The 21,536-nt window shown below is 37.2% G+C and overlaps 1 non-coding gene and 1 pseudogene across 1 annotated transcript; both read right to left on the bottom strand.

Moving 5' to 3' along the window:
* Positions 1-7,609: 7,609 nt before the first annotated feature.
* On the bottom strand, positions 7,610-7,716 carry LOC127116652 (small nucleolar RNA R71). Its single transcript, XR_007801460.1, has one exon. It is a non-coding gene; the product is annotated as a small nucleolar RNA R71 (small nucleolar RNA).
* A 13,640-nt stretch (positions 7,717-21,356) lies between these two features.
* On the bottom strand, positions 21,357-21,456 carry LOC127116090 (uncharacterized; annotated as a pseudogene).
* Positions 21,457-21,536: the final 80 nt, after the last annotated feature.

Genomic DNA, 21,536 nt, shown 5'->3' with positions numbered 1-21,536 from the left:
TAATGATAAATAAAAATAGATTTGAATTTTAATTGTATAATTAAAATTTTAAATTAATTTTATTTGTTAAAGCTCATTAAATTATAATAACTATTTTTTATAATTTAGTGACTCATGTTCCATTTATTCATTATTTATAAATAGTATTTATTTAGTAATTCACGTTTTTTACTTAATAAAATTTATTTATAAGAGTAACATTTTTTTAAAAGCCCATAAATTATAAAATAATTTTGGTTGATATAAGTAAGAATAATTTTGATTTTTTTTAAATGATGAAAGTAAAAATAGAAATAGGTTTAAATTTTAATTCAATTATGTAACTAAAATTTAAATTAATTTTTATTTGTTAAAAGTCATTTAAATTATTCATTATTTATAATAATATTTGTATTTAATAAATATTTAGCAAGGTTAAACCATAACTCTCCTAAAGTATAGGAAGGGATCCAAATATTTAGCAAGGTTAAACCCTAACTCTCCTAAAGTATAGGAAGGGATCCAAATATTTAGCAAGGTTAAACCCTAAAGTATAGGAAGGGATCCAAATATTTAGCAAGGTTAAACCCTAATCCACACCATTATAAATACTTCATATGGCTGCAGCAAAAGAAAAAAGACGGAAAAAAGGAGAGATACAACAGAAGAAGATACGCAAGGCAAGACAGAAGCAAGAAGATTCACGGGCAGGGAAAAGAGAAGCAACCATAAAGCACTCATAGCCTGAATAAGAACAACACACATACAGTGAGCAAACTAGAAGAATCAAATCCCCAGTAAGTGTTCATTATGGAATTTGCATCCAACATGATTACCTTGCAATACTCCTTAATTCATGTATGAATAATATTGGTTTAATATATATATATATATATATATATATATATATATTATATATATTATTATATATATATATATATATATTATATATATTATTATATATATATATATTATATATATATATATATATATATATATATATATATATATTGAGATGATGTATTCATGGTTTGGTGGATGTTGATATAGCTTTATTCAAGTATGCATATGTTCTTGATATGTCATAGCATGGAGAAATTCTGTTTGCATGATTAAAGAATTATATCTGCCATTTAATTATTATTATATGAGTGTTGTTTCTAGCATGATTATGTTTATTTCACAGGCTGTTATTACATAATAATGATGATGATGATATAATGGTGATAATATAAATCCTTGGTTGTCTTTAACATGTATGTGTAAGGTTTGTTTTATCATTATCACTTGCAGTAAAGAGAACTAATACATGAGTAAAATAATATAAGCTTCTTGATTTGTGCATGACTATTTTTATTATTGCATGATGATTACATATGATCTTATTTTATGTGTGTGGTTTGATATAAGATTAAGTTACAGGTTTGTTGTATTCACATGAAAGAAACATCATGAGAAAAAATAAAGTAGCTTGCCGTAAGAGAGAAAGCTGTAACATGCACAAAATGGAAAAATCCATGTAGAATTAATATATATTTTAATGAAGGCGAATAAATAATGAATGGACCAACATGGCTCGTTGGTAGCTCCCCCCTCACTGCAACGTAGAGGTCCTGGGTTTGAGCCCCCAGGACCTATTTTTTAGCTTTTCAGTATTTTTACTATGTTTACTCCCTTTCCACTATAATTAATTCACCACTATTTTTCTATTATTAAAATAAAACCCATTAACTAATTTTCTAATTAATATATTATATTAGTTATTTAAACTAGGATATAATTTAATCTAGTTTATTAATTAAATTTTCATATATCACTTAATTAATTAAAATGGGCTATTTTGAATAATAAAAATATAATTATATATTTTTTTATTTCTTTCTTTTTAGTTTAATTAGGTTTTATTATTTTGTATGCCCTTTTACTTTTGTACTCGTTAATTAAGATTTAGATATTTTATATCCCCTTTTAAATTATGTACCCCCCATCCCGAAGCCATGTAATAGCGTAGTCTTATTTTTCGCACTTTAATTTTTCCATACTGTGAATATAACTGTCTAGATGTATGCTAATAGGATTGCATGGAAAGATAAATAATCAAATTTAGATAAATTAATTCAAGATAATATATCCGAATCCAATCATTTTCACACTTGCACCTCTAGGGTAACCCTCTCTTTGTTGCCTTACGGTATTACGGTCATGTCCCGCGAATGTGGGGATACCCTTAGCAAAGACCCTTTCGATTAAATCATCATCATCCCTAAACAGATAAGTCATAGTCCCTTCGATCAAAAGGTCAATGTCCCTACAAGATAAATCATAGTCCCTCGAACATTGCCTTCGAATATATGACCTTGTCCCTCGAACGTTGCCTTCGAATATATGACTTTGTCCCTCGATGACCCTTCGTTGTAGCCTACGATTAAATGATGACCGTCCCTTCGAATGCTAAGGTATCCTTACAAATGTTGCCTTCAATGACCAATCGACGACCCCACGATGTCCCTTTACATCCAAAAGATAAGACTACTTACTTCTCAATAGTAAGGACAATTTTACCCTCCTAAGGATAGGAAATACCTATAAAGACCTTGGTTAGGTATAACTCTTAAATGCTTGCTCACAGCTTAAAATACTTTTCACACCTCACACTTTTCATAACATCTTTTAGAAAATCACCACTTGGTATACATTCGCACCAGAATCATCGCCGAGTTATATTTTTCTAAACATCTTTCAAAATCAAACGAGATAAACACTTTGTATACATTCGTACAAGAATCATTACAAAGTTAAACTCTCCTTTCAAACTATTTTCTAAACACACCACATTTCTCAAACACTTTCTCAAACAAGGAAAACATAAGTGAGTTAAGCAATTAAGAGCCCATGGATAACCATGGATACAAAGGGTGCTAACACCTTCCCTTTGTATAATGTACCTCCCGAACTCAAAATCTAATCAAGGTCTTTCCTGTTCTTTTCCGCCTTTACTTATTGGATAAAAGAAAAGTCGGTGGCGACTCTTGCTATCCGCAACATTGCTTTTCAAAGCAAAAACACAAAGTCAGTTCACCGTATCACACCCACGCCAGTAGAAGCAAAGAAGAAGTCGGAGATGGATAAAAAAGGCCTATGTCCAACGATTAGGTTGAAGGAAAAGAACTTGAATATAATCTTTCCAACTTCGACGAGTTTGCTGACCCCAATCTTAAAATGGCTAAAGATGAGCAACTCATAATTCCTAGTATGCCCTGTCAGCAGCCACTACTTCTCACACCTTAGTGTCGGTGACAATGGCCAAGACCACAAGATCAACCGGCTAAAGCTATGAAGCAGTATCGACAACACATGTCATAACAACATCCACACCAACGACAGTATGCTCCATAATAATAATTCTAGTACACTCAAATGCCAAAGAAACATTTTGATCCTTTGCCAAAGCCATACAATCATATATTGCTATACCTGATCCACTGTGGACTGATAGTGCCGAATGAATTGAATCCAGTGCCTCTTCCGTACCCATCCGACTTTGACCCCAACGCCTTATGTGTTTTCCACGTTGGTGCATCAGGACATTCAACTGAAGACTACAAAGCACTCAAGAGTAAGGTGTAGGATCTGATTGATTCCAAAGTGATTTCATTTAAGCCTCAAAGCCTTCGAATTAACAACAATCCTTCACCGGGTCATGCGGGTCCATCAGAAAAGGTCGTAGAAGAATTTTCCTAGAATAGGTGATGAGTTAATTATCATAATGGTATCAATAAGCATGACAACCTCTAACTCTGAAGAAGGCTAGCCCAACAAGCACGAGAAACTTTCCTCAAAGCTGACAGTCATTGGGATTTTATCATTTGCATTTGTATTTTATTTGTCCGTTAAATGCTACTTGTTTTTAAACATTGTTGTTCTTAATGGTAATATTAATGAAGTGATCATGCATTTTCTGAATCAATCCATTCGTATTCACCCTTGCTATTTTTTCTTCATTTATGAAAAAAAACTCTTCTCCCATTCACTTATCTTTATCAAACTCTTGTTTAACCAAAGACTGAAGGGAGGATGATGAAAATGAAATACCCATAATTGCTACGGTATAGTTTTGAGTAGAACTTTGCCGATGATGTAAGACATTCTTTCAAATCCCCAAACACTGAAGATTATGGAGTTAATCCCTAATCAACTTCTTTGAGCCTAGAAGTTGGTGTTTATTTCATAATTAAAACCATTCATCTTAACCAGGGGAATGGTAATTTTGTTAAGTTAATAAGACTTTGAATTCAAATTGTAAGAGAAAACATCCCACGTAAGGATCAACCACATGTTATTCTTTGCAAACATCATGAAGTGTCAAAGAAGTTGTGGAGAAAAAGACAAAATAAATTATATTGGTTGATAATCATCCACCAATAACATGGCAGTCACAATCTTTCAAAAAAAAAGAAAGAAAGGCCCGCTAAGTTGAACACCATAAAATACGACTTAGGCAAAATTAGGGCATCCCGGTGGACCGAAATCTTCAAAGAAGCGGTCTAGGAAAAACTAGGGATAAAAATCAATCAAAAGAGGTCATCAAATCCTTAAAAAAACAAAGAAAACGAAATAAGATGACTATCATTTCAAGAAAATATCATCTTGAACCCTCATCCTTACCATCATACCTTCGAATCCTATTGGAAGTTGAATGTGTGTGTCAATAAACTGAGTGTAGGACTGAAGATCATCAAGAAGAAGGGGTGTGTTAAAATTAAATTTTGAGCCTTATATCTTTTTTCAAAATTCATGAACCAGACCATGTCACAACCCTTAAAAGACCTGAGTGAGGCATTGTTTATTTTGAAAGCATACTACAATAAGGTTGCGTTAACCTAACTCCCAAATTATCTTTGTTAATCATTTGTATTAATCACACCACCTTGCACACTATGAATGGCAAGATCAGCATTTGTTTTCTATCATTGACCCGTTCACTGCATTTCACCAGTTGATTTCAGTAAATTTTGATTTCAAATTTTTCTTAAGCACTGCATTAAAACTACCATTTTTGGAATGAACAATTTTATTAAATTTAACATCAAGGATCTCCAACAATGTACATTCAGTTGAGGAACTTGATCATGTGAAAGAAATCCAATTAAAGGCAATTCACTTTGAGCATCAGTCAATCCGAGCCAACCACCCCAAGAGTCGGTTAGGCAAAAGAAATTGACTTCAAGACTCAGACTAGGGCACGCTACCACCAAGATCTCAATGAGTCCAACTCTCCAAAGGTCATTAAATCATAAATATCCCATTCCAAGATTTGGTTAGTCAAGGACCACTGCAATGTTCAAACATTGAGGCAAGCCATCTCAAGGTCATGTCGTGGCAAGCTGCTTCCAAACTCTTCTTCAGGATAAACGTCTTCAAAGACCCAGACTAGGGAAAGATGATCCACATAGGGACAAGTCATCTCCATGCCTTCAAGATGCTCAAGCTTATGCCATACGTCACTGATAACGCGAATACATATCGTATATTTGGCTTCATGTGCATTGATTTTTAATTTATTAACACTTATTATTACACAATATTTTATGTTTATTTTAGGTATTTATCGAATAAGAGATGTATAGGTAAGCAAAGTGGAAAATAGCAAAAAGGAAAGAAAATGGAGAAAAATAGAAAGCATGGCGCTCACCACTTAGATATGTGGCACCCTCCACATGACCTAATGGAAGTGGTGGCGCCCGCCACGAAGCTAGGAAGTGGTGGCGCCCATCCCACAAAAGGTGGCGCCCGCCACAGAGACAATATTAGGGTTGTGGCAGCCGCCATCAACCTGGTCTCCCTTATTCCTCTCCATATTTTTAGCCACGACCTCCACATTTTTAGCCATGACCTCCACATTTTTAACTACGACCTCCACTTACTTTTTCAACCAACAATGCTACAATTAGGGAGAGTGGGGAGTATATAAAGGAAGGTCGGTTTTTATGAAAGGGGATGCGTTTTTCCAGTCAGTTTTTTTTGTTATATTTTCTTAGGCAGTTTCCTACTTTGTAAAAGCAATAGATTCTCCACATCGGGGACTATTGAAATTATTGTTTAAGCTACTGAGTTTGATTGTAACGGTGTACTCGATTGCCAAAGCTTGTTGGCATTGTTTAATTTGAAGAATCAATATTCATTCCAAGTTCTCAATTTATATTCCAGGTTTTATTTTAATTGCCATTTTAATTACGTATGCCTTATTGTATGCTTCATTGTTTGAATATCATGTATGTTACCGGATCCATGTCCGACTAAACCCCTAGGTATCAGTATTATTGTTGAAACGACGGGATTCATAAATAATTGGTGTTGGTTTTTATAAAATATTATTTTCCGATTTTAGTTTCTTGTTTTATTCAAAAATGTTTTTCGTACGAGAGTACAAAGCAAACAAAGATTACGATCAATAAAAACGAGAGTGTGAGACTTTGACCGGATAGCTAAAACTAGGCATTAATCCTAAACATAGCGAGAGTGCTTTAGGATTAATTAGACTTTATTCATATTCAAAAATTAATTTTAAATTCATAATGAGACCGCGAGAGCCAAGCATTCATGTTTAAGAGTATGGTCAGAGTCAATAAAAACGAGAGTGTGAGACAAAGTCCTTTTTATAAATAATTTATACTGAAGAATATTTTGATCTTTAAGATTACACCAACTATCTGTCGAATCCCCAAAGTTTGATGCGTTACATATCGATATCCCTTTATTAAATATCTTTATTAATATTCTATTTACGCTATAGTTACTTCTCTTCATCCCTACAATCTTAGAAAGATCCTCAGCCTTAGATTTACATAGTAACATTAGATAACAATACGTTCGATTATTAATCCTTTTGGGTTCGATAATCTTTAAAACTACGCGATCCAAATGTGCACTTGCAGTCACGATTCCCATAGACTTACTAAGTCGCGATCAAGTTTTTGGCGCCGTTACCGGGGACTAGTTTAGTCGATATCGTAACTCCAATGTTTCACAGTATAGACTAAGGCAAACAATTCTTTTCCCTTTCTAATTTGTCGAGTGTATGCCAAGTACTCGCTCTCAAGGCGAGAAATTAAAGCTACCGTTCGATGAACCTAAGCGTTATCTAAGATTAGAATGCTGAATATGAGACCTGATACGAGAACAACGTATCAAGCTAAATCTTCCCAATCATAATATCCCTATTCCTGAACCAGTTATACAACCAGAGATGGCCGAAGGACCGCAAAATCGTCCTCTTAAGTACTATGCAATCCCTTCGCAGGATGAACCACATAATAGCATCGCTGCCCCTGCCATCAAGGCCAATAATTTCGAGCTAAAACCTTCGTTGTTGTCAGCCGTACAGCAAAACCAATTTTCAGGTTGTCCCATGGAGGACCCGAACCTACATTTGTCAGTGTTTTTGCAATACGCAGACACAATGAAAGGAAATGGTGTCAGTCCCGAAGCTATAAGACTACGTTTTTTCCCATTCTCATTAAGAAATATAGCTAGAGCTTGGCTACAGTATCTACCACCCAACTCTATCACTACGTGGAACGAGTTGAAGAAAGTTTTCTTAGCATGATATTTCCCACCTAGTAAGACGACAATGCTAAGACCCCAAATAAACAAGTTTAAACAAAAAGATAATGAATCACTTTTTGAAGCTTGGGAGAGATACAAAGACACGATGAGGCTTTGTCCATATCACGGTCTAGAAGAGTGATTGATCATCCATACCTTTTACAACAATCTCTTGTACAACACAAGATTGACAATAGACACAGCCGCAGGTGGCGCATTGATGGATAAACCCTACAATGAGGCTTATCAACTTATCGAAAGTATGGCCCATAATCATTACCAGTGGGGAAGCGAAAGAACCTCCGTAGAGAAACCTCCAACGAAAGGCGGTATGTACGAAGTAAGTAGTGTTGACCATGTCAATGCTAAGGTAGAAGCTCTTACTCAAAAGATAGACAAATTGACCTTAACACCCGCAACGATCGTGGCTACCATAGCACCAAACTGTGAGATATGCGGAGTTCCTGGGCATGCTTCCTATGAATGTCAACTTTTTACAGGAGTCTCCACAGACCAGGTGAACTAGGTTCAAGGAAACCCTTACTCAAACACCTATAACCCAGGTTGGAAGAACCATCCTAACTTTTTATACAAAAATAATAATACATTGTATGCACCTAACCAAGCACCTGCTGTACCACTAGGATATCATAAAGCTGCCACAAATACTTAAAATGCTCCTAGTGAGAAAACCAAGCAGTTAGCAAACAAGGTAGACGCTTTAACCACCCATAACAAAATGTTGGAAACACAAATTTCGCAAGTGGCTCAACAACAAGCACTTACTGTCGCCCCTGCAGACACATTTCCTAGACAACCGTAACCAAACCGGAAAGGTCATGCAAATGCTATTATACTACGAAGTGGGATAGAACTAGACGGACCGACCCTAGAATTCAAAACCCACCCATGCACCAAGACCCTGGTAAGGTAATTGAGAAGGAAGACGAACTAGAGGAAGATAAAAGAGAAGAGGCCGTAGAGAAAGAAGAACCATAAGTTCCTCCACCACCATATAAACCTCCAATCCCTTATCCTCAAAGACTTGTTAAATCTAAAAGTGTAGGGTAATTTAAAAATTTGTAGAGCTTCTAAAACAACTGAACATCATGATACCCTTTACGGAAGCTATTACTCAAATGCCCTCATATGCTAAGTTTCTCAAGGAAATCTTATCTAAAAAGAAGAAGATATAGGATAACGAAACCATTACACTTACTGCTGAGTGTAGTGCCATAATACAAAATAATATGCCTCCTTAGCTGAAAGACCCAGGGAGTTTCTCCATACCCCGTGTAATCGGAAAGTTTGTCATAGACAAAGCACTATGCGACTTAGGAGCCAATATTAGCTTAATGCCCTTGTCCATATGCGAAAGGCTTAAAATGGGAGGTTTAGACCTACTAGGATGTCCGTACAACTTATAGATTGTTCTGTTAAATTTCCCGTAGGTATGTTAGAAAATGTTCCGGTACGTATAGGTCAATTCTATATTCCTACTGATTTCATAATCATGGATATAAAAGAGGATGCCAACATCACTATCATATTAGGAAGACCATTCCTAGCTACTGCCAGAGCTATTATAGATCTTAAGAAAGGCAAGCTAACCTTTGAAGTTGGTGAGGAAAAATTCGAATTCATTTTGACACAATTCTTAAAGGCACCAGCTATAGACGATACATGTTGTCTACTAGATGTCATCGATGAATGTATAAGAGAAATGGAGAATGGAAAAACATCATACTCCAAAATACTAAAAATTCCAAAGCCTCCTACTTTTGAGGATGAAAATTGGAGTAAGGAATACCAAGATGACATCCTAACCGAATGCCTAGCACTAACGCCCGATCATATGCCTTGCCCAAAGAAACCAGCCATAGAACTCAAAACGCTACCCAAAAATCTAAGGTACGAATTCCTAGACACCGAACTCAAGCGACCTGTAATAGTCAATGCAGACTTAGGGCAGATAAAGATCGAAAAGCTTCCACACATTTTAAGAAAATATCCAACTGCTTTAGGCTACAATATATCAGATCTAAAAGGAATAAGCCCTTCCATATGCATGCATCGCATAATGCTAGAGGAAGACAGTTAGACCTCTAGAGAACATCAAAGAAGGATAAATCCCATTCTGAGTGATGTAGTAAAGAAAGAAGTGCAAAAGCTGTTAGAAGCAGGTATTATCTACCCAATATCCGATAGTCAATGGGCCAACCCAGTACATGTCGTACCGAAGAAGGGCGGCGTCACAGTTGTTAATAATGAAAAAGGAGAATCTATAGAACAAAGAGTGGCTACTGGAAGTAGAATGTGCATTGATTATAGAAAATTAAATAAAGCCACTTGGTAGGATCATTTTCCTTTACCGTTGATTGATCAAATGCTTGAACGATTGGCTAAGCATTCTCACTTCTGCTATTTAGACGGTTATTCAGGATTTTTCCAAATTCCTATTCATCCTGGCGACCAAGAGAAAACGACCTTCACATGTCTCTATGGTACATTCGCCTCCCAACGAATGCCATTCGGACTGTGTAACGCTCCCGCAACATTCCAAAGATGCATGATGTCAATTTTCACTGATTTTATATATGACATCATGGAAGTCTTCATGGACGATTTCTCTGTATGTGGACAGAGCTTTGAAGGATGTTTATCGAATCTTGAAATGGTACTTGAAAGATGCGTAAAAGTGAACCTCGTGCTAAACTGGGAAAAATGCCATTTCATGGTCCGACAAGGGATCGTACTCGGACACATAGTATCCGATAAGGGGTTGAAGTCGACAAGGCTAAAATAGAAGTTATAGAAAACCTTCAGCCTCCGAAAACCGTAAGAGAAATACGAAGCTTCTTAGGACACGCCGGTTTCTACCGGCGATTCATTAAAGATTTCTCAAATATCACCATACCACTGACTAGCTTATTGATGAATGACGCCGAATTCATCTTTGATGACAAATGCCAAGTGGTGTTTAAACAAATGAAAACAACTCTTACCACCGCACCTATCATGCAACCGCCCGATTGGAGAATACATTTTGAAATCATGTGTGACGCTAGTGATTATGCTGTAGGCGCAGTCTTAGGACAAAGAAGGGATAATAAACTTCATGCAATATACTACACAAGTAGAACCCTAGACCCTGCACAGATGAACTACGCCACCACAGAAAAGGAACTTTTAGCCGTAGTGTTCGCTCTAGATAAATTCCGTTCCTACCTAGTAGGAGCAAAGATAATTATCTATACCAACCATGCTGCAATTAGGTACCTGTTAAATAAAAAGGACGCCAAACCAAGAATCCTAAGATGGATCTTACTACTACAAGATTTTGACCTAGAAATCAAGGATAAGAGGGGCACTGGAAACATCGTGGCCGATCACTTGTCAAGAATGGAAGGTATTGAACCTGAACGAATGCCTATAAACGGCGATTTCCCTTACGAATGACTCATAGCCCAACTGGAAAGAAATACATCTAAATATGCATTAACCTATAAGGATACCAAAACAAACGAGGTAGTGGAAGCAATTTACACTAAAACCATGCTGTCATGGTACGCTGACTTCGTCAACTACTTATCAGCTGAGGTGCTTCCACCAGACTTGACTTACCAACAAAAGAAAAAATTGTTCCACGATCTTAAACATTACTATTCGGATGAGCCTCTGCTTTTCAAGAGAGGCGCCAACGGTATCTTCCGTCGATGTGTCCCCGAAGATGAGGTGGAAAACATAATCTCCCACTGTCATTCTACTCCCTATGGAGGACATGCAAGCACCTCGAAGACCTGCGCTAAGATCTTGCAAGCCGACCTCTTTTGGCCCACTCTGTGGAAAGATGTCCACACCGTGATCATCAATTACGACCGGTGTCAACGCACTGGCAACATATCTAGACGCGAAGAAATGCCACTTAAAGGCATTTTGGAAGTAGAAGTCTTTGATGTTTGGGGAATTGATTTTATGGGACCATTCCCATCTTCTTTTGGTAACAAGTACATCCTCGTTGCGGTCGATTACGTATCAAAATGGATCGAGGCTATAGCCTCTCCAACAAATGACACACGAGTGGTAATTAGACTCTTTAAGCGCATAATCTTCCCTAGATTCGGCGTGCCGAGACTTGTCATCAGTGACGGTGGCTCCCATTTCATTTCAAAGATTTTTGAAAAGCTATTACTGAAATATGGAGTCCGACACCGTGTAGCAACACCCTATCACCCAAAAACGAGTGGGTAAGTAGAGGTCTCGAACCGAGAAATCAAACAAATCTTAGAAAAGACGGTTGCCACCTCTTGGAAAGATTGGTCCTTAAAATTACACGAAGCGGGCATATAGGACAACTTATAAGACCCCAATAGGAACCACACCTTTTAAGCTAGTTTATGGAAACTCATGTCATTTGCCGGTAGAATTAGAACATAAAGCATATTGGTCCATTAAGACCCTTAATCTCAATTATATTGCCGCAGGAGAAAAAAGAATATTAGATATCCATGAACTAGAAGAACTTAGACTAGTTGTGTATGAGAATGCCCGGATCTATAAAGAAAGAACAAAGAAGTGGCATGACAATCTCATATCGAGGAAAAAGTTTAAGGAAGGTGATAAAGTACTTCTGTTTAACTCCCTCCTTAGACTCTTTCCAGGAAAACTTCGTTCTAGGCGGTCCGATCCTTTCGAAATTACCAATGTCTTTCCCAATGGAGCGATAGAGATAAAGGGAAAAGCGAGCGAACCATTTACAGTAAACGGGCAGCGTTTGAAACATTACCATAACATTGACAACAATGATTTCATCGCAAATCTAAAGCTTGCAGAGCTGCCCGCTCATTCACCAGATTAATATCTATCCTATTTATGTCGAGCTTACGACAATAAACAAAGCGCTTGGTGGGAGACAACCCACACTCTATTTTTAACTATTAATTCAATTTTCTAAATTTCTGTTTATTACTATTGCTTATTTTTCATTTTCTTTCTTTCTTATTTTTCATAAAGTTAATCGGTATCTTTCTTTATTATTGACCGTTACTAACTTAATGCTATTATCTACTTAAATTTATCTAGCTACTGACCATCACAATGCAACAAGTAAATTACATGGATATAGTCTTCAGAGGCATAGGTCAAAGGAGACGCTTTGAGGCCCTAACTCAGAGAGAAATGGCACTAACCATGTACCCAGATGGACGTACTATGACCAAGTTAGGTATAAGAGACAATGTTATGTTCCTAATTAACCAAATAGGCTGGGACACCTTTGCTATCAAAAGAAAATTTAGTTCCTACTGTAGGTTAACCTTAGAATTCCTAAGCTCCCTATTTACTTGCCAAACCATGGTATGAGTTTTAACAAAGGCCTCATCACCTTTAGGTTGTTCGATATTAAGTATCCCTACACTCATAGAGAAATAACTGAACTCCTAGGATGCCCTAATGGTCCTGATACCTTTACCATTACCCAGGAAGACAGGCTTGCAGACCTTGAATTATATTACTTTTGGGGTAGCATTACAAGAAACAAACATCCCGAGCTGGGTATCATGCATTTTGAGAACATCCACAACCCTGCCATTCATTACTTTCATAAGATCCTAGCTCACACCCTACTTGGAAAGGAACAGAACATAACCTCCGCGTCCAAAGACGAACTCTTTATAATGTATTGTGTATCACAGGCCCGACCTGTTAAAGCCGCTACATTTATGATAGCTAATTTGGACCGTATATCGCATGATAACCATGGACCAATCTTAGGGGGAGGCTTAGTGACGATGATAGAAAATGCCATTGGACTGAGACAACCACTTATCAGGCTCAACCTTTTAGGTGGGATACGACCAATGAATATACAATTCTGTTTCAACACTAGTATCATTAGGAACCTAGGCCCGAATGTGTTTGAACTTCTAATTAACCTCCAAGTAGTACACCTGTTTACCCTGCCAGACCATAGGACGAGTGTACATGATAGGAACCACTGGCTCTATGATTTGGATGGACCACCAGATGCACCACCTTCTCCTCCAGAGACACCCCAAATCTATGACCACTATGATACTTTTCTCTCTGACGCTGAATCGCACGTCCCATCTATACCTGAAGCGCCTCCTACCGATCATGATGCTGCCATCAAAGTTGTCCAGACAGATATCGCCAACCTGAGAGGCGAGCTGAGCACTTTGCGTGTGGAATTCCACGACTTTATGGATGTAGTGACTGAGAACCTGGATCACATCTACCAGCACTTCTACTCGTCCGCTCCTCCTACCAGCAGTCGTCGTAATGGCTAATTTATTTGAATATTACCGATTTACTGACATTTATTTTATTTTATGTTTGGAATTTTATTTTTGTTTTTACACATTGGGAATTTTATTTATTTATTTCATTTCTTTTTAATTCCACCAAACGAATTATATCATCTTTTCCTATCTACCTCATATTTTTATTTTTTTATTTTGCGTTTTAATGTCATTTTTACCATATCTTGTTTCTCATTCATACTTCTATATATTATGTTGGTTTTCTTCTACCTAATTATACAACTACTATTTAATGTTGGTCAATTAAAATTATCAAAAGGATCACACATGGGAACACACAACACTGCATGTGGCGCCTGCCACACACCGGCTGTGGCGCCCATGTGAACACTGTGGCGCCCGCCACAAGCTCCTAGTGGCGCCGCCACACATATAAAAAGTGGCACGAGCCACTACATTAACATTCACGTGCACGATGCTATACTAATGTCACATGATTCCATTAATTGCCTTGTCCCTTGCATGCTGGACATTGTATTAAAGCTCTTCAAAACCATTAAATAAAATTTATTTCATTCATCAATTCCCAACCTCCATCACCTCTGAATAAACCACCAACATAATCTCACAAAACCACACCTCTCATAAGCACAATTCTCCTATTTCTTGCTATATTCTTACTACTTCACATGAGTAGTGTGAAATTCCGTCATGGCACAAATGAGGGAATACGAAATATTGTTCAGAAACGGCGAACCAGGTGAATTACAGGAAGAGACTTACACGACTCTAAACGCAAGAAAAATCGAATAGACAAGGTACGCCGATGAACCCTGCTTAATATCCTTAGGAATTCTAGATAGTGTTAACCATATGCTAAACAGTTTAAGTTTAAATTATTTACTATCTTTTAAGGACCCGGTCTATGCTCAATTAACACTAGAATTCCTAAGTTCGTTAATTTTTAGTCCCACACCCAACACAAATTGTTCCAGTGGGACTGTCCAGTTTCGCTTGTTCAACATAGAATATACTTTTACCCTTGCCCAACTAGCGGGCATGCTACAATTTTCCCATGGGGATGGCGTAGTAAGTGAGGTCCCAGATACTGAGGGTTGGCAACGCTCCTTTCAACCATTTTAGAGGGTAATCACAAGTACAGTAACCCATAGTTTTGTGGGAAATAGAGTCATTTTAATTCACAACCCGACTATTCGATATTTCCACCAAATATTGACATGCACCATTTTTGTTCGAGCAAACTCTAACAAGGTGAACGAAAAAGAACTCTTTTATCTGTTTGCCACTTTTCTGCCACAAAAGGTAAATACCGTCCCTTTTATGTTCTCTCACATGCAGGCCATTGTCAATGCAAAAATAGGGTCAATTATTTTTGGTGGTTTAATAACCTCAATAGCCAGAGTCCTAGGACTCGAAGAAAAATTCTCCCGGCTAACTCCGCTCCTGTATCATGCCATTGACATTGACATGACGAGGAGCATGAAATTGGTAAAACGAAGGCGAGACGGTAAGTTTAATCTAATAATTACAAATAATGTGTTACAAGATTTCATCCTCCCAAATCCAACTCGCATAAATGTGCGTAACCCGGAAAATTATTGTTATATTAATGATCTGGTGCCTAACCAAGCCCCCGTGCACATTCTTGAGAATGTAGCTTCTGGCGGGGACACCGACGAGGATTATATTCCAGAGCAAGCTGCTCCCGCTACTGACACACAACCACACACCACACACATGTCATCTGAAAATGTTGCAGGTACATCCTCCAGCCAAAGACCCAGAAGAAGAAATGTGGCACCTGCCACTCTTGATGAGATCTATGCTGAATTGTTGCGGTGTAGCGAACTAAACGCTCAGTGCGACCAACAAATCTAAAATATGGAAGCTCAACAGACATAAATGCTGCAAATACTTCGCCAGATGCAGCATGACCAGTACGGCTACGCTTTCAGAACCGAACATAACATGTCTGGCTTGATCGATGAAATGGCAGCATTGACAGTGCGTGTGGAAGATCTACAAGACTATGCGCCACCTCACCAACCTGGGAATGGTGGACGTGCTCAAACATCTGGCAGAAGGTGTAGCGGTGTATTCGTTACCATTGGAGATATTGACTAAATCCAAGGTAAATCATACAAAGTCGAGTCGCCACCGCACTTCTATTTATCCAAAGGAATGGTTAGAAAGCGAACAAAAACCTAAAAGTTTTACAAACAAAACTAGTAAAAGAAACAGAGATCTGGGTAAGGGGTTTGTTATGCAATGGGAAGGTGTTAGGCACCCAAAACATCCTAGGTACTCCTAGGGAACCCTTTTCATACTTGTTGCAAAGGTTATTATTTTTGTGAAAATTTTTATTTGTGCAAACATGATTGAAGAGATGAGAAAAGAATATATAAGTTTATTTACATTTTGTGTTTGGATGGATAAACCCATTGCCTACGTACCCTCTTATGAAAAGATTAGGATCAAAACCTCGTAGTTCGGGTAAAAAACTTTCAAAACAAATGAGTGGATTGATTGGTCCAAAAGCCTTATGGTCTTTTGTTATCAAAGGGAGAAAACTCAACCTGAAAAACCACAAGTCCACCACGTGAGGATAACTTCAACATGCTAGTGAGGGGTTAACCCTATAATAAGCATGGAAGGCTCATTGTCCATCACTAAGGATATAGGTGGGTATTATATCTACCACAAAGATAACTCAAACCTAATAGCTAAAGGTTTTGAAAAATTTGATTAAGAAGTGGCTATTGAAACCACAAAAAGACATTTGAATGGGTTACATTTACCAATTAGAAGTATGTACAAAAATGGTCAAAGTTGACTTAAATATTCAATTCACAATGAGTGTTATGAAAAGAAAGTTTGAAAATCAAAAGCATAAGGCTTAGGTTTCTAATGTTGAAAACAAAGTCAAATGTTTGCACAATTTTTTTTGGTTTGGGTTAAGGTGGAGAAATGAAGAAGAAAGGGTGATGGTTAAGAAATGAAGCCACACTAGGAGTTCCTTTCTTGAGATCATAGAGATGATCCAAGTGGTTCCCATCCTTTGGAATAAGCAAGCACAAAGCATAAGCAAATCACACAAGTCTCATAAGAGATCCTCAATAAAAGGAAACAGGATGCCAATACATGGACTTACACCCGACTCCTAACAACAAAACAGAAACAGAATGCCAATACATGGACTTATATCCGACTCCCAACCACAAAAAGGAAACAGAATGCCAATACATGGACTTATATCCGACTCCCAACCATAAAAACAAACATCAAAAGCAAACACATCAAAAGCAAACAATCATCACACACTATATACATACAAGAGGCTCAAATAAAAGGGTAGGCTTTAGTCAAGAGGGGTCATATCAACCTCGACAAACAAGCCAAACTGTAAAAGGGTAAGCTGTAGCTCTTAACCACTAACATTGAGAGTTAGGGTGAAGCTGATCAAAGATGGTAAATCAGGATAAGACCTCATGCTTTTAACCCTGGCCTGGGTGAGCTCATGCCAAAGAAAGCGTGGGGATCCAGAAAGTGGGATCCTATTCCACTTGACATACACTGGACAAAGATCTTGGGTACATGTTCAAAAGGATCAGCACGTAGTGCGAGCATAATGAACGACTCACTGAATAACGGGGGATTGGCTACTAATCCCTTTTATCTGTCAATTGCCTCAACTCTTGGAGGTCTTATCAAGTAGCACATGCCTCATCTTAGAGGTCTTTGGCACAATTGTAAACAAACACAAACAGAGCCTCTTAAGGAGGACTTGCCAGCAAAATGCCTGCCAAAAAGGTGACAGGACTTCCAGACTACATGGAGTAAGAGGATAACTACCTAAGTGGTGCATCAACCACAATCTAAAGCTCAAGAAAGAGCTAAAAGCAAGCAACTAATGTACCTGTACAAAGACTAAACAGTTAATATTTCAATCAGAAAACCAACAGACAAACGGTGGATCTTTCATAGTTACACAACTCAATGAACAATACTCAAGCACTCATGAGCTCAAGCACATCAATTAGAACCTACAAAACAAACACAAGTTAGAACTCAAATCATTTGCATCTCACAAAATGAGAACAAATCAACCATCAATGCTAAATGTCCAAACCTGAAACACAAAGCACAGTTAATATATGCACAAAAAACTAGTACAAAGACTAAGTTCAAAACCAAACAAAATGATAAAAAAAGAACCCAATCTTTTACATAATGCACATTCAATCAATCAACAAAATGTCCTTAAAAGGACCAGCATCAATTCAAAAAGAAAATATCTCAAATGGCCTATGATATGCAATGATCACAAAATGTGCACAAAGTGAACTTCCAATTTAGAAAATTCAAATCAAAACAGAAAAGCATGCAAAGGCTTTGAAATTTTTTATGCAAGTTTCTCATGTCATGAAAAAACAATGTGCAAAAAATCAAATCCAGAAAGGTTCAAATGATAGATGAACAAAAATGCCCAAATTGAATGTCAAAAATGTGACACAAATTTTCACACTTATCTTCATGTGTCAAAAACAATGATAGAATATGAGAAAAAATCCAAACCAGTGATCAAAAATCATATCATGAGTGAATATCAAGCATACAAAAAATCAGATCAATTGGATCAAAGATGAAGATTTCACAAAGCATTGAATGCAACATATCAAAATAGCATGGCATGGATCAAAAAATTCACACATTAAAAATCAGACATCAACAATTCATGAAAATAATACTATAAAAAACTAGACATTCATATAAAACTAGGAAAAAAAATTGGAGTTAATTTGGATCATTTTTCAATTTTGTATGAATTTTCAAAGATGAGCAAAATAAATGGAAATACATGGAAATAAGGAGGGAAATTCAAATATTTGAATAAACTCAGAATTAATCACAACCACATGATGAGGCGCGCAAAACAGATCAACGGATCACATTTAAAAAGCAAAACGCACCGTTTCACTTAAACGCGTGGCATGCACAATCAGATTCAACGCACACACATGGCAAGTCAAACAATCCATGGCCAGTGGTTCTCACACGCAAGCAACACATGATAACACGAAATTATATCATATTTTAGGACTTAATTCCATTAAATTCTATGACTATTTATTTCAGTTCACTTCATTTTATAAGATATTACGTGGTATTTTCTTCCTATTTGTCTCAGGTGGTTTATTTTGAAGCACAAGTAAAAATGGAAGAAAAGGAGGTGCAAAAAGGAGAGAAAAAGAACCAAATGCCAAAGCCCAGCCCAAAGCGCAAGACACAAATGCTGTGCCTGTGACGGACGTCACAGAGGGCGTGACGAGCGTCACGCAAAACAGCCTTGTGACGAGCGTCACACATGGTGTGACGAACGTCACACCATTCCCCTACATTTTTGGCGCAAGTAACGCCTCAGAGACTTGAAGAGACGTTGAGGAGTGTTGGGCCCTATATCCACGCCATGCAATTAGCCACGTTGAAGACCTTTTGGCAGCAGGCAGTTACTTAATGACACCAATATAAATAGCCACTTTTAAAACCTAAAGTGGTTCCGAAGCTTTTCCAATTTTTTCCTTTGCCGTTTTTCGCTTTTGCAATTTTCTTTTCCAGCAATTTAGGCATTGTTTTTTTTTTTTTTTTTTACAAATTCTACACTATTTCCCTTGCAATTTACATTTTCCTTTTTAGCATTTAGTTAATTCTTTTCGCACAATAGTTTCTACATCGGAAACTATTGTGTACCTTTTTACCGGATCTAACCTTACGTTAGAATCTAGTTTTTATTTCCTTCGTTTTAATTTGTTGTTTAATTGAAGAATCCAAGAACAAATCCTACCGGCTTGTGGTGGAGTGTTCAAGACTATTATTTAACGCATTCAGGTTCTTTAATTATTATTTAATGCTTTGCTTTATTATTTATTTATATTATCTGCCTGGGATGAGTCTGTTTATGCATGATATATATTTTTGTTTGTTTAGCATGTCTGGCTAATTCGCCTAGATATCGGTATGTAAAGTAAGCGGAATAAGGGATCAAGACTAAGTCGGTCTAATTAAATTTAAAATTAAAATCAATCTTTTTACGGTCTCAATTTACAGGTTTAATAACAAGATTTTTACAAAAGTAAAAGACATAAAGAAGTTAAAATCAATAGAGCGAGAGTTTGAGGTTTTAACTGGACAGTGTAAATTAGGCATTAACTCTAGATCAGGGCGAGAGCAAGTTTTAGAGTTAATTAAATTCTGACCTTTTCCAAAAAGTATTTTTAAAGATTGAATGTGAGGACGAGAGTTAAGCATTCAGATTTAATTGTATAACCTAAGTCAACAGAGTGAGAGTTTGAGATAAGGGTGTTTAAAACGGTCAGTGTTTTCTTAAAAAGAGTTTCTGCAACTTTATTGCTTTCAAAAAAAATGGTTTTTGACTTAATTATAAGTGACAGCTACATTAACATAAAATCATGGTTTATTCAACAGAGCGAGAGTTTGAGATAAAACCTTTAATCAATAAAGTTAACTGAAACGATTTATTTTAAAACCAAGAAACCGACAAAGAATTGATTCCCTAATTACGACGAACTACATACCGATATCCGCTTTATTAATATTTAATCTAGATCTTATTTTAGTTTTAGCTTTTCCCCCAAACAATCAACCATTATCCACCTTAGCTTTACGAAGTAACCTTAGATAACGGTATATCGATTCATAAGTCCCTGTGGGATCGATATCTTTTAAAACTACGCGATAGAACTGTGCACTTGCAGTTTGTACCCCATTCTCGAGTCACACAGTCGAGCGATCAAGTTTTTGGCGCCGTTGCCGGGGACTTTTATTTAATCGATATCGTAACTTTTCCGTTACACTGTAGAGACTAAGGTTTCTTTTTCTTCTATTTCTTTCTTTCGTTGATTTGTATGCCACGCACTCGCTCACAAGGCGAGCCGCTCTATTTACGAATCAACGATATCGAACTATATCTCCGAGTCTTACGACGAATTCGGAAATATCGTGCTGCAAACAATCTCCCTCCTGTAGAACTTCCTGATTTCAAAAACCTTTTTCCTTCGATAACCGAGATGGCAGAACCAGCTCGTGCTCTTAGAGATTACGCCGCTCCATCGCAAGATGAGCCGCATTCAAGTATTGCTCCGCCCGCAATCGAAGCAAACAACTTCGAACTTAAACCTTCGCTGTTGCAGGCTGTACAACAGAACCAATTCTCTGGAAATCCTACCGAGGATCCAAACCTTCATTTATCCGTATTTGTCCAATACGCTGATACTGTTAAAGCTAATGGTGTCACTTCAGAGGCAATTCGACTTCGTCTTTTTCCTTTCTCATTGAGAGATAGCGCTAGAAGATGGCTTCAATCTCTCCCTTCCAACTCAGTCACCACATGGAACGAGTTGAAGAAAGTTTTTCTTGCCCGATACTTTCCGCCAAGCAAAACAGCTATGTTAAGAGCCCAGATAAACGGATTTAAACAGAAAGACAACGAGTCTCTTTTTGAAGCATGGGAAAGATACAAAGACATGATGAGACTTTGCCCACACCATGGTTTGGAAGACTGGTTAGTAATTCACATATTTTATAATGGTCTCCTATACAACACAAGGTTAACAATAGACGCCGCTGCAGGTG

The sequence above is a fragment of the Lathyrus oleraceus genome, chromosome 1 (assembly GCF_024323335.1).
Source record: "Lathyrus oleraceus cultivar Zhongwan6 chromosome 1, CAAS_Psat_ZW6_1.0, whole genome shotgun sequence".
Lineage (NCBI taxonomy): Eukaryota > Viridiplantae > Streptophyta > Magnoliopsida > Fabales > Fabaceae > Lathyrus > Lathyrus oleraceus.
The sequence above is the reverse complement of the archived record's forward strand: the minus strand, read 5'-3'. Positions and strand labels throughout refer to the sequence as shown.